The sequence below is a fragment of the Protopterus annectens genome, chromosome 14.part0, assembly GCF_019279795.1.
Source record: "Protopterus annectens isolate FY-2018-M chromosome 14.part0, PAN1.0, whole genome shotgun sequence".
NCBI lineage: Eukaryota > Metazoa > Chordata > Ceratodontiformes > Protopteridae > Protopterus > Protopterus annectens.
Window position 1 is genome coordinate 625,845,962 of NC_056748.1, and position 11,172 is coordinate 625,857,133.

Sequence of the window (11,172 nt, forward strand, 5' to 3'; positions counted from 1 at the left end):
TGGCTGACAAATGAACTTTATCTTAATAAAGACATATGAATAGATATAGGACATTCATATAAATCTTGTTTCATTTTTCGATTCACTGCTAATGTATCTTTAATTACTTTTCTGACTGTCCTATCCTTGGTAGTAGTTATGACTGCAAAAAGTAGACATTTCAAGCTAACAACTTTATTACTCCCTTTACAAGAGTCTAAAAGAGGATTAGACATAGCAGAAGCTTGCAAAATCTCACTGGAGGGAACATTTTTCCATGGCACAAGCTTTTGTCAACCACTAGTCTCTGTCTCTTGTTTAGAACTGTCAAATCTTGGAGCGGATGTATTTTGACGCAGAACTACTTTAGCATAAAGACATTTAAAATGATCTTGTTTTATTTCAGATATTTCTATATCTATCACTGTGCCTATGAAGGCATATTATAAGGAGCAATGATTCCTTTTAAGATGGAACTGCTTACTTCAGAGGTCAAGTAATTGTTTGCAGATTTGAGAAAAATATGTTTCATTTCAGAGGTAATTGATGTGTCCATAAATATTGTGTTGAAGGGTAGTATGCACTCCTTTCTATTCTTAATGTGCATGTTTCCACTTTTCTCAAAAAGTAGATGCAAATATCATTTCTTACTAACCCTCCTGATTATTTTTACCTTCAACAATTAAGAATGCATTCAAAGTAGGCTTGCAGCATCTGTTAACTAAGTTATATGGGGAATGTGATTTCCTTTACATATAGATAGCTGAGACAAAATGCAAAACTACTGTGGCAGTGATGGCTGAGTGGTTAAGGCATTGGACTTGAAATCCAATGAGGTTTCCCTGTGCAGGTTTGAACCCTGCTCACTGCGTAGCTGTTTTTAATTAGATGATTTTATGGGAAACATGTTTTGTCACAGTAGTGGACTGTAGTATCATCTACATACATATTACTAAATGGCCATAAAGTAACTAAATATGTTACAATGTTAACAGAGGAATTAACTACGCTGGTTTAGCCTTTCCAACATTAGTGGATCTGATCCAAAAATCTCTTCTGGGCTCTGTGCTGTCTGTTTGGATTGTGGCATTAGCAAATATGAGGTATACACAGGTGAAATCCTTTGACAAATAGAATGTCATGTACTTTGCCACAATCTTTCTTCCTTTCAACTGTAAGTCATATACAGTGCATGGTTAACTTCAATACTGTTACTGGTAAACAACTGCTGATCAAGCAGGATGTTCATTGTAGCACATTAATACTTCATGCTGGTATTATGACTATCAAATAATTCTCAGGACAGTTTCAGCTATGTTACTTATATCACTGAGGGTCTGATAATACAAGTTTACAAAGATATTTGAAAACATGAATTAAACAGAAAAAAAAAACATTAAAAGTCAGGACTTCAGTTCTTACACTATCTTACTTAGTGTTTTCATTTTAATATAAACCTTTACAGGCTATGAAAGTGAACATCACATGCACTGTTAAAATTTTGTTGACATCACGTGATATAAAACAACCAAACAATGGTACATTAATGCTTGCTTCTTCAGCATGTTTTACCATTTCTTTCAAGCCTAGATAATGACAGGCACCAAACCTATCATGACAATATTCTTTAACATCAATCATATCTCTAGATCTCTAGCCCTAATGTCTGTTAACATCATTGATGACATAAAATAAAAAAAGTTTAATCTCTAGATAACTAAGTGAATGCTTAAACAGAGCATTATTGTCATTTTTAGAGCACAAAGCATAATCATGCTCATCATCATCATCATCATCTTCTTTCAGCTGTTCCCGTTAGGGGTTGCCACAGCGGATCATCTGTTTCCATTTCTTCCTGTCCTCTGCATCTTGCTCTGTCACACCAACCACTTGCATGTCCTCTCTCACCACATCCATCTTATCTTAGGCCTTCCTCTTTTCCTGTTACCTGGTAGCTTCATCCTTAGCATCTTTTTCCCAATATACTCAGCATCCCTCCTCAGCACATGTCCAAACCAACGTAATCGTGCCTTTCTGGCTTTGTCTCCAAACCTTCCAACCTGGGCTGACCCTTTGCTCATACATTCTATTCTTCTATTTGTGTAATGTCCTGCCAGTACAAAATGCTGGACATGACAAAAAATAAATAAATAAAGAGAGATAACTGACTAGTGTGTGTGTGTGTGTGTACAAAATTAAAAGACTATTAAAGTACAGGGTGTTTTTAAGCTGACCAGATATGATCTGGATTGGATGCAACTAACAAACATTATGATTTCATGATAAATGTTATCATTATCACACTGATCATTCAAGGCTTACAAGTTCATAAGTTTATAAATAAATTACAGTGTTCTAGTCCAAAGACCACTGAGTAGCACTGATTTATGAATGTTTGGATTAAAACCAGATCACCAACCCAGTTGTCAATAGTCTTTATAAATCTGATATTATTATCTAATTTCCAAATTGTTACTTGCAACTTATTTCGCAATAAGAAAGCCCTTACTTTAAGAAATCAGTGCCTTAGATTTGTTTTACATTTTGGCATGTTAAACCTCATGTTTCTGTAAGTGCACTATTACTTCAATATTTCTCATTTATAATCTGCAAGAAACTCTTGCTGTTCACATTTACAAGCAAAAATTAGTTTCCCCCTATATACCTTAGTTCAGGGTATGCACATTTAAATATTTGCAATGTTCAGCATATGACATGTTATCATGAACTAAACAATTCTTTGTAAATTTCCTTTGTACTAATGCAATATTATTTAGTTGCCCTTTTTTATAAATACTGAAAATGTTGTTAGATTCTAAAAATTGGCCTTATATAAGATCTTGTATAATATTTCTAAAGAGTAATTAAAGAGGTGGTGTCCCATGTTGCAAGGATTTAAGCAGAACCCCCATTTGTTTTAATGCCCAACCCATAATTAAATTTGCATGTTTACCAAATGAAACAGCATCTCTTAATGTGATATCCTAGCTCTTTATAATAATTGTCTGTAGTTTTGTTGCTTTCAATGTACTACTGAAGCTAATATCTGTACACCCAGAGCATTCCTTGGTGGATTGAATACTGCTAAACTTCATGTCTGCTAGACTCTTTAAATGAGCTGAATGGATAGCTACTTTTACAGAAACACCATTCTAGCATTATCTAATTACAGGCTGTACTATATAAAGACGACACTAATAAAAAATGTGGCCAATATTATCAAACGAAAACTAATGAATTTGTTCTGTTCAAGGTTTAGTTATTGTGACCACTGATATTGTATTTCTCTCCTGATTTTGTCTCCAGATCTCCCCTTCTCTAAACTGATAATAGGCCATCCAGATAATTTTAAAGTTTTTCATCTACTTCTACAAGCTACGGACTAAGAAACCATAAGAAACCATGAGTATGAAGGTCTAGCTTTCATCCAACAGTGGAGGTTTACCTGTAGAGTAAATTTCAAACTGTGCCCCTTGGTTTAAATCTTGTAAAGAGCTAACAGCCCAGGACAGCAGCAAAGAGTCTTTTTCCCCCAGTCTAACAAAGGTCCATTGACCCCTTACTTCAAAGGCCACGTCCCATACCCAGTGCTATAGAGTAATCATGATAGTTATAGAGACTGCAATATCTCACAAGTCTGACTTGCTCTGTCAATACTAACCTCAAATAAGAACTAAAACCAACCTCTGAGAATTCATTACAGATTGTTTTCTCTTGAGCACGTCATGGCAAGGGTCTACCCACTTAGTTTGCACTCGCTTTGCTCGGGCTGACTCAGTTCCCTTACTCTACCCCTATTTCCAACCCACTGCCACTACTCCGTTTATTTTAATAAACCACACCCACAATACTCTTAGCCAATGAAATAAGAAAAACCCTTTACCTTACAACACTTCTCAAGTAACCCCTCCCCTCAAGACCACAGCAATATTATCTGTCCAATTAAATAATAATTCCTTAAATTCAAAATTCCAATGCCAACACAGTAAACACTAGACCAAAAAAAAACTTTCATACTATTTCCACTGCAACAATATGCTACATTTTTATACCACCACTCTATTAATCTTGTCAATAGCAGCTCACTTAACATCTTACCACATCCACCTAAACAATTCTACCCACTCTTATACAACCCCATTCTCTGTTCCACAAAAATAAAATGTAATAGCATACTCATACCCCCCTCAATCATTAAAAGTACATCTACACATCAATTCCCCTACACTCTACACCCACACAATTCCTCTCACATCTCCTTAAAATATGATAGGTACATAGTCAAAATTCTTAAAACCATAATTAATGTAGCAACTGAACTTATTCTTATTGGAGACATCCATCCAAAACCAGGCCCAAATACTAATCAAGATAAAATACCTCTTCAGTCCCCCTAACCAATCCCAGAGTATACTAAACCTCTCAAGAAAAGTAGCAGATCTCTTAGTACTAAATATCAACATCAGAAGTATTGCCAATAAAATCCAAGAACAACAGGCCACTCTCTTCTATATTCACCAGATATTGTACTACTTACTGAAACCGGGTTAAAACCTGATATAGGTAACCATGAAATTCTGGCCCCTGGCTATAACATACTACAACTTGGCCGAAAGGGAAAAAGGTGGGGTGCAATAGCCACGCTATTCAAAAATAACCTTACTCTAGATTCCATAAAACACACTGACCCAGACTTTCACAATGTAGAACCTATTTTTACAAAACTAAAGGTTAACTCTAATAAATATATATAAATATTGTAGGAACCTATGTAGCCCCCCCCCCAGTAATAACCTCTCCATATTAGAAAACATATTGGATTGGTGTTCAAAAGCACTGCCCCAGGAAAGAATAATCATGGGTGACTTCAACACTGATTGGAACACCTGTAACTCTCATAACCCCACCAACTACATCAACTTCCACAGCTTTACACAAACTATTAAAGTTCCCATTAGGACTGACAAATCATCTAACAGACACCCCATACTTGATTGGATATTAACGAATAGACCAGATCTATCCTATCACTCTGGCCATCTTCCAGATAGCCTTAGTGATCATCTCCCAACCTATCTAATCAGGCATCAAATACAGCCATCAAAACTGAGTACATACCATGTTATATGAAATAAAAGAAAATTCAACCCCCAGCACTTTATAGACACCCTCAAACTTTGCAATTGGGCACCACTTAAACATCTCCCCTAGAGGATGTTGTAAAGTATTTTAATTCTTTAATATCTTAAATGTACTAACTCCTACCAGAAATATAAGAAAAAAATCTAACTATGCCCCATGGCTAATGAAAGAAATCAGGGCACTGTTAACAATGAGAGATAAGGCTTGGGAGAAATGGCACAATACTAGAACTCAAGCTGACAAACTGATACACCAAGAACTCAGAAATAAGGTGAAAAGTGTAATCAAACATGACAAAAGAAACTATTATTAAAACATTCAAATGAAACACCAGAATAACCTGCAAAACCTTTGGACTACCATTAACAACATCCTTCACCCAGGTAATGCCAGCACTCCCTCCCCATCTACTAATAACTCAGACAGCATGCCTACCCAATTTAATAACTATTTCACTGAGACAGTTTTAGCTCTCTCTAACAAGTATAGCTCCATCACTACTCCTGTTACTTATATATAAAGTAATAACCTCAACACCTTTGCCTTTTCCTTACAACCTGTCTCTGCTGACATAAAACAATACTAAAAAAGTTGAAACCAACAACACTGGCAGCTTAACAAGATGCCAGTGGAATATCTGATGATCATTCTCTGTATCCATCCTTATTAAATGTTCAATCACCAAACACCTAGTCCCATCCATCTGGAAAATTTCATATATTATTCCTTTACACAAGGGAGGTAATTCAACAGAATTATTCAACTATCAGCCAAATGCTATCCTGCCCCTTTTATCCAAGATACTTGAGAGATGCATATGCACTCAAATTATGGACTTCCTACTTGCTAACAAACTACGATCCGATACTCAACATGGATTCCGACCCTTTCACAGTACTACCTCAGCTCTAATGACCTTCACAGATACAATTAATTACCACAGAAATAATGACAAATGTATCTGCACCATCTTTCTTGACCTATCAAAAGCCTTTGATATGGTCTCACATTATAAACTCCTACATGTACTTTCTGAACTGAATCTCAGACAGACTACTCTTGCTTGATTCAAAGATTACTTAACAGGGCACCAGCAAGTAGTACAATGGCAACAAAATCTCTCTCCCCTACTGCCTGTCACACAAGGAGTTCCTCTAGGATTAATCCTTGGTCCCTTACTTTTCATATTATCTACTAATAATCCCCACACCTAAACCCTGCATGCTACTCTGGTACAGTATGCAGATGATTCCACACTAATTTGTTCTGCTTCTTCTTTACAACAACTGCAATTGATGACACAGAAATCTTTCTCAGAAGTAGAAACCTGGCTGATCAATTCCCAACTCATTCTGAACCCTAACAAAACCAAGCTCATGCTTTTTCTGTCCACTAGATCTAGTCCCCTCTCCTTAATTCAATATCCTGTCCAACAATACCATCATTTCATCCGTAGCTTATACTAAGCTACTGGGTGTAAAGATTGACAATTGCATGAAATTTGATATCCATATCGCCCAAACCATAGAGAACATACACAAAAAGCTTGACACACTATACAGAAATAGGCACTATCTTACTAATGACTCAAAAGCCACAATTGCAAGATCACATCTTATCTCATCTCTCCTTTATACCGCACCAATACTCACTGACCTTAGGAAATCAGACTTAAAATTAGACTCCTGTCACAACAAAATTGCTAAGTTTGCCACTGATTCCACCTTCAGGTCATACCACTGCACCACACTCAAACAACTAAATTGGATAGAACTTCCATGACTGTTACTTTATAATCAACTTACTATGACCCATAAAATCCTACACCAACCAGAGAAAAGCCCTGTCCCTAAAGACCTACTACATCCCTACTCTAGCAATCACATATTTTGCTCCAGTAACAGATCTATGATATACATTACCAAGGCCAACAATGCTGCAGGTTATTCCCTCTTTTCAAACTGTAGAGCTAAAATTTGGAATACTTTGCTAACAATATCTTCTACCAAATATTCTCACTTAAAAAAAACACTTAAAATTCACTTATCTAAAAATAGGCTTTGTTCCTGCACTACTCCAGAGCAGATAGTTTCTTGTCTATCCCATCTCCTACCCCTTCCAAACCATCCTCAACCCTTCCTTCCAGTCCAACTGCCTGTTCGCTTCCTCATCAACTAAATCCCTACTTGTTATATAATTGCCACCTCTTAGCTCTTCTCATTCTGGCCAAAATCCCTAACAATTCTCATCTCAAAACAACCAGGGCTAACTACTCTACATTTACCACTCAAACTTATTTTCTTTCCTACACTAATTGTCAGGAAATAGGTATTAGGTCTAAAGTTATAAACGCTAACAAATTAAAACAATGTTTATCTACTTACAAAAATATCAACCCTCCATCTAATGTGCAGGTCACAACTATTCATTTTACTGGACACTATCCTACATTCACTCTGTAGCATCACCATACTCTTAGATTCACAAAAGAAAGAATAGTGCAAAAACATTTTTTAAAATGTTCTTCTACCAGGCTTCTGTGATAACATCTCTACAATAAGCACAGTCAACTAGTGAAAGGACATAAGATAATATAAGTTATGTATGGAAACACTATCTGAACCACTTATTTTATTTCATTATACCTGCTAACCAATGATATTTCTTTGTTCATTTATCAAATATGTTCATTGTTTATCAAATATGTTAAGCTTATTGTTGTTCTTGATTCTGTGTATGTATGTATATATATATATATATATATATATATATATATATATATATATATATATATATATATATATATGGGTCTACTGTTTTACATCGAAAATACACTTCTTCGAAATAGAGCAGTAGACCCTACACTTCAGCAAAAGTCCACTTAACCGAAAGTGCACTTTTGCTGAAGTTTAGTTCCCCGGGCTACCCAAAAAAAAAACAAACACTAAAACATGTTTTTGCAGGGCAAGCCCCTGCACTCCATGGGGGCTGTGCCCCCACACCCCCCCTACTTAAATATACCAACTCTGAGATTGCACTACAGCGGGGAAAAGGGAATATTCCCATTCCATGCTGTAGTATGACTGCCAAAGTCAATGTTCGAAGTTTCACTACTTCGAACAAGTGGACTCGGTGAAGTGGGGTTCGAAGTAGTGAAACTTCGAACATATTGACGGATCCCATATATATATATCTATATATATAATTGCAAGATCACATCTTATCTCATCTCTCCTTTATACCGCACCAATACTCACTGACCTTAGGAAATCAGACTTAAAATTAGACTCCTGTCACAACAAAATTGCTAAGTTTGCCACTGATTCCACCTTCAGGTCATACCACTGCACCACACTCAAACAACTAAATTGGATAGAACTTCCATGACTGTTACTTTATAATCAACTTACTATGACCCATAAAATCCTACACCAACCAGAGAAAAGCCCTGTTCCTAAAGACCTACTACATCCCTACTCTAGCAATCCCATATTTTGCTCCAGTAACAGATCTATGATATACATTACCAAGGCCAACAATGCTGCAGGTTATTCCCTCTTTTCAAACTGTAGAGCTAAAATTTGGAATACTTTGCTAACAATAATATCTTCTACCAAATATTCTCACTTAAAAAAACACTTAAAATTCACTTATCTAAAAATAGGCTTTGTTCCTGCACTACTCCAGAGCAGATAGTTTCTTGTCTATCCCATCTCCTACCCCTTCCAAACCATCCTCAACCCTTCCTTCCAGTCCAACTGCCTGTTCGCTTCCTCATCAACTAAATCCCTACTTGTTATATAATTGCCACCTCTTAGCTCTTCTCATTCTGGCCAAAATCCCTAACAATTCTCATCTCAAAACAACCAGGGCTAACTACTCTACATTTACCACTCAAACTTATTTTCTTTCCTACACTAATTGTCAGGAAATAGGTATTAGGTCTAAAGTTATAAACGCTAACAAATTAAAACAATGTTTATCTACTTACAAAAATATCAACCCTCCATCTAATGTGCAGGTCACAACTATTCATTTTACTGGACACTATCCTACATTCACTCTGTAGCATCACCATACTCTTAGATTCACAAAAGAAAGAATAGTGCAAAAACATTTTTTAAAATGTTCTTCTACCAGGCTTCTGTGATAACATCTCTACAATAAGCACAGTCAACTAGTGAAAGGACATAAGATAATATAAGTTATGTATGGAAACACTATCTGAACCACTTATTTTATTTCATTATACCTGCTAACCAATGATATTTCTTTGTTCATTTATCAAATATGTTCATTGTTTATCAAATATGTTAAGCTTATTGTTGTTCTTGATTCTGTGTATGTATGTATATATATATATATATATATATATATATATATATATATATATATGGGTCTACTGTTTTACATCGAAAATACACTTCTTCGAAATAGAGCAGTAGACCCTACACTTCAGCAAAAGTCCACTTAACCGAAAGTGCACTTTTGCTGAAGTTTAGTTCCCCGGGCTACCCAAAAAAAAAACAAACACTAAAACATGTTTTTGCAGGGGGGGGCAAGCCCCCCTGCACCCCCATGTGGGGGGCTGTGCCCCCACACCCCCCCTACTTAAATATACCAACTCTGAGATTGCACTACAGCGGGGAAAATGGAATATTCCCATTCCATGCTGTAGTATGACTGCCAAAGTCAATGTTCGAAGTTTCACTACTTCGAACAAGTGGACTCGGTGAAGTGGGGTTCGAAGTAGTGAAACTTCGAACATATTGACGGATCCCATATATATATATCTATATATATATATATATATATATATATATATATATATATATATATATATATATATATATATATAGAGATATATATATATATATATATATATATATATATATATATATATATATATATATATATATATATATATATATATATATATATAAAATATATGTTTTAAATGTAATCCTCTGTATTTTGTTATGCCTGCATAAGAAAATGTTTTCATGTCTCTATATTAAATGTGGAGCTTTTCTCTCTGGGCCTCCGCTGAAAAATAAATTTTGTCCAGTCCGATTTTCCTGGTAAACAAATGTAAAATAAAAATAAATAAATAAACAAACATTATTTAAGCCAGTCACCAGTTCAGCGGTACTCAGTGAGACGCTTTCGCAGCCCCTGATACCTACTACTTCTGACTCGCAGGCCTCTACTGAGACCATTTCGGAGTCCGGTATGCCGCGAGTTGCTTCAGCTGTGAAACCTGTGGATGTCTCTACCTTGGATGGGTCTGGAGCCGCTGTGCAAGCATTGGCTTCTGAGGGTGTAGTCAGGCCTACGGACTTGCATATTAAACCGACGCCTCCTTCTTCATTTAGGCCAAAATCTCGAACCATGCCTAAGAAATCAATGCCCAGGCCGCATGCTCAGGCCTCTATGCCTAAAAACAAATGATAAGAATGGCTGAAGATCTTATAACTCTAATCAGAGGAAGCCAACCCCCTCCTTCTAAGAGACCTAGGACTGAAGTTGTTTATGAATCTTCTGATCAGGATTCTGATTTTTCTGATTCTTCTGATGATCTGGATTTGCCCTTATCTGCTTATGAAGATTCTGATGCAGAGGACTGTATTCCTTCTGCTTCCCGTCCAGAGGATTTTTCTTTTGGTGAGACCTTACATAGGGAACATTTCCACTGGGAAAACCAGGATTTTTCTGATTCAGAGAAGAGGCTTAGGGATTTCTTACTCCTGCCCCAGTATAGGCCTTTAGCTATACCTCCTCTACTAGACATTGTTGATGATGCCTTTTCAGAATCTAGGTTGGCCCCTGATTCTTTGCCTCCTGCTCCCAGAAAACGGATATTTCAGGGTTTCTGATTCACACAAGTTCCTTTTTAAAAATCCTATTGCTGATCCAGAGACTGTTTCACAGGGACCCAAGGGCATTAAGGCTTCTACTGCTAAAAATCCTACCCCCTCTGATAGAGACACCAGGGCGCTGGATAGATGGGGGTAAGAAGGTTTACACTTCTGCAACCTTGGCCATTAGGGC

The 11,172-nt window shown here is 36.4% G+C and overlaps 1 non-coding gene across 1 annotated transcript; it reads left to right on the forward strand.

Moving 5' to 3' along the window:
- Positions 1 to 768: 768 nt before the first annotated feature.
- TRNAS-UGA lies at positions 769 to 850 on the forward strand. Its single transcript has one exon. It is a non-coding gene; the product is annotated as a tRNA-Ser (tRNA).
- Positions 851 to 11,172: the final 10,322 nt, after the last annotated feature.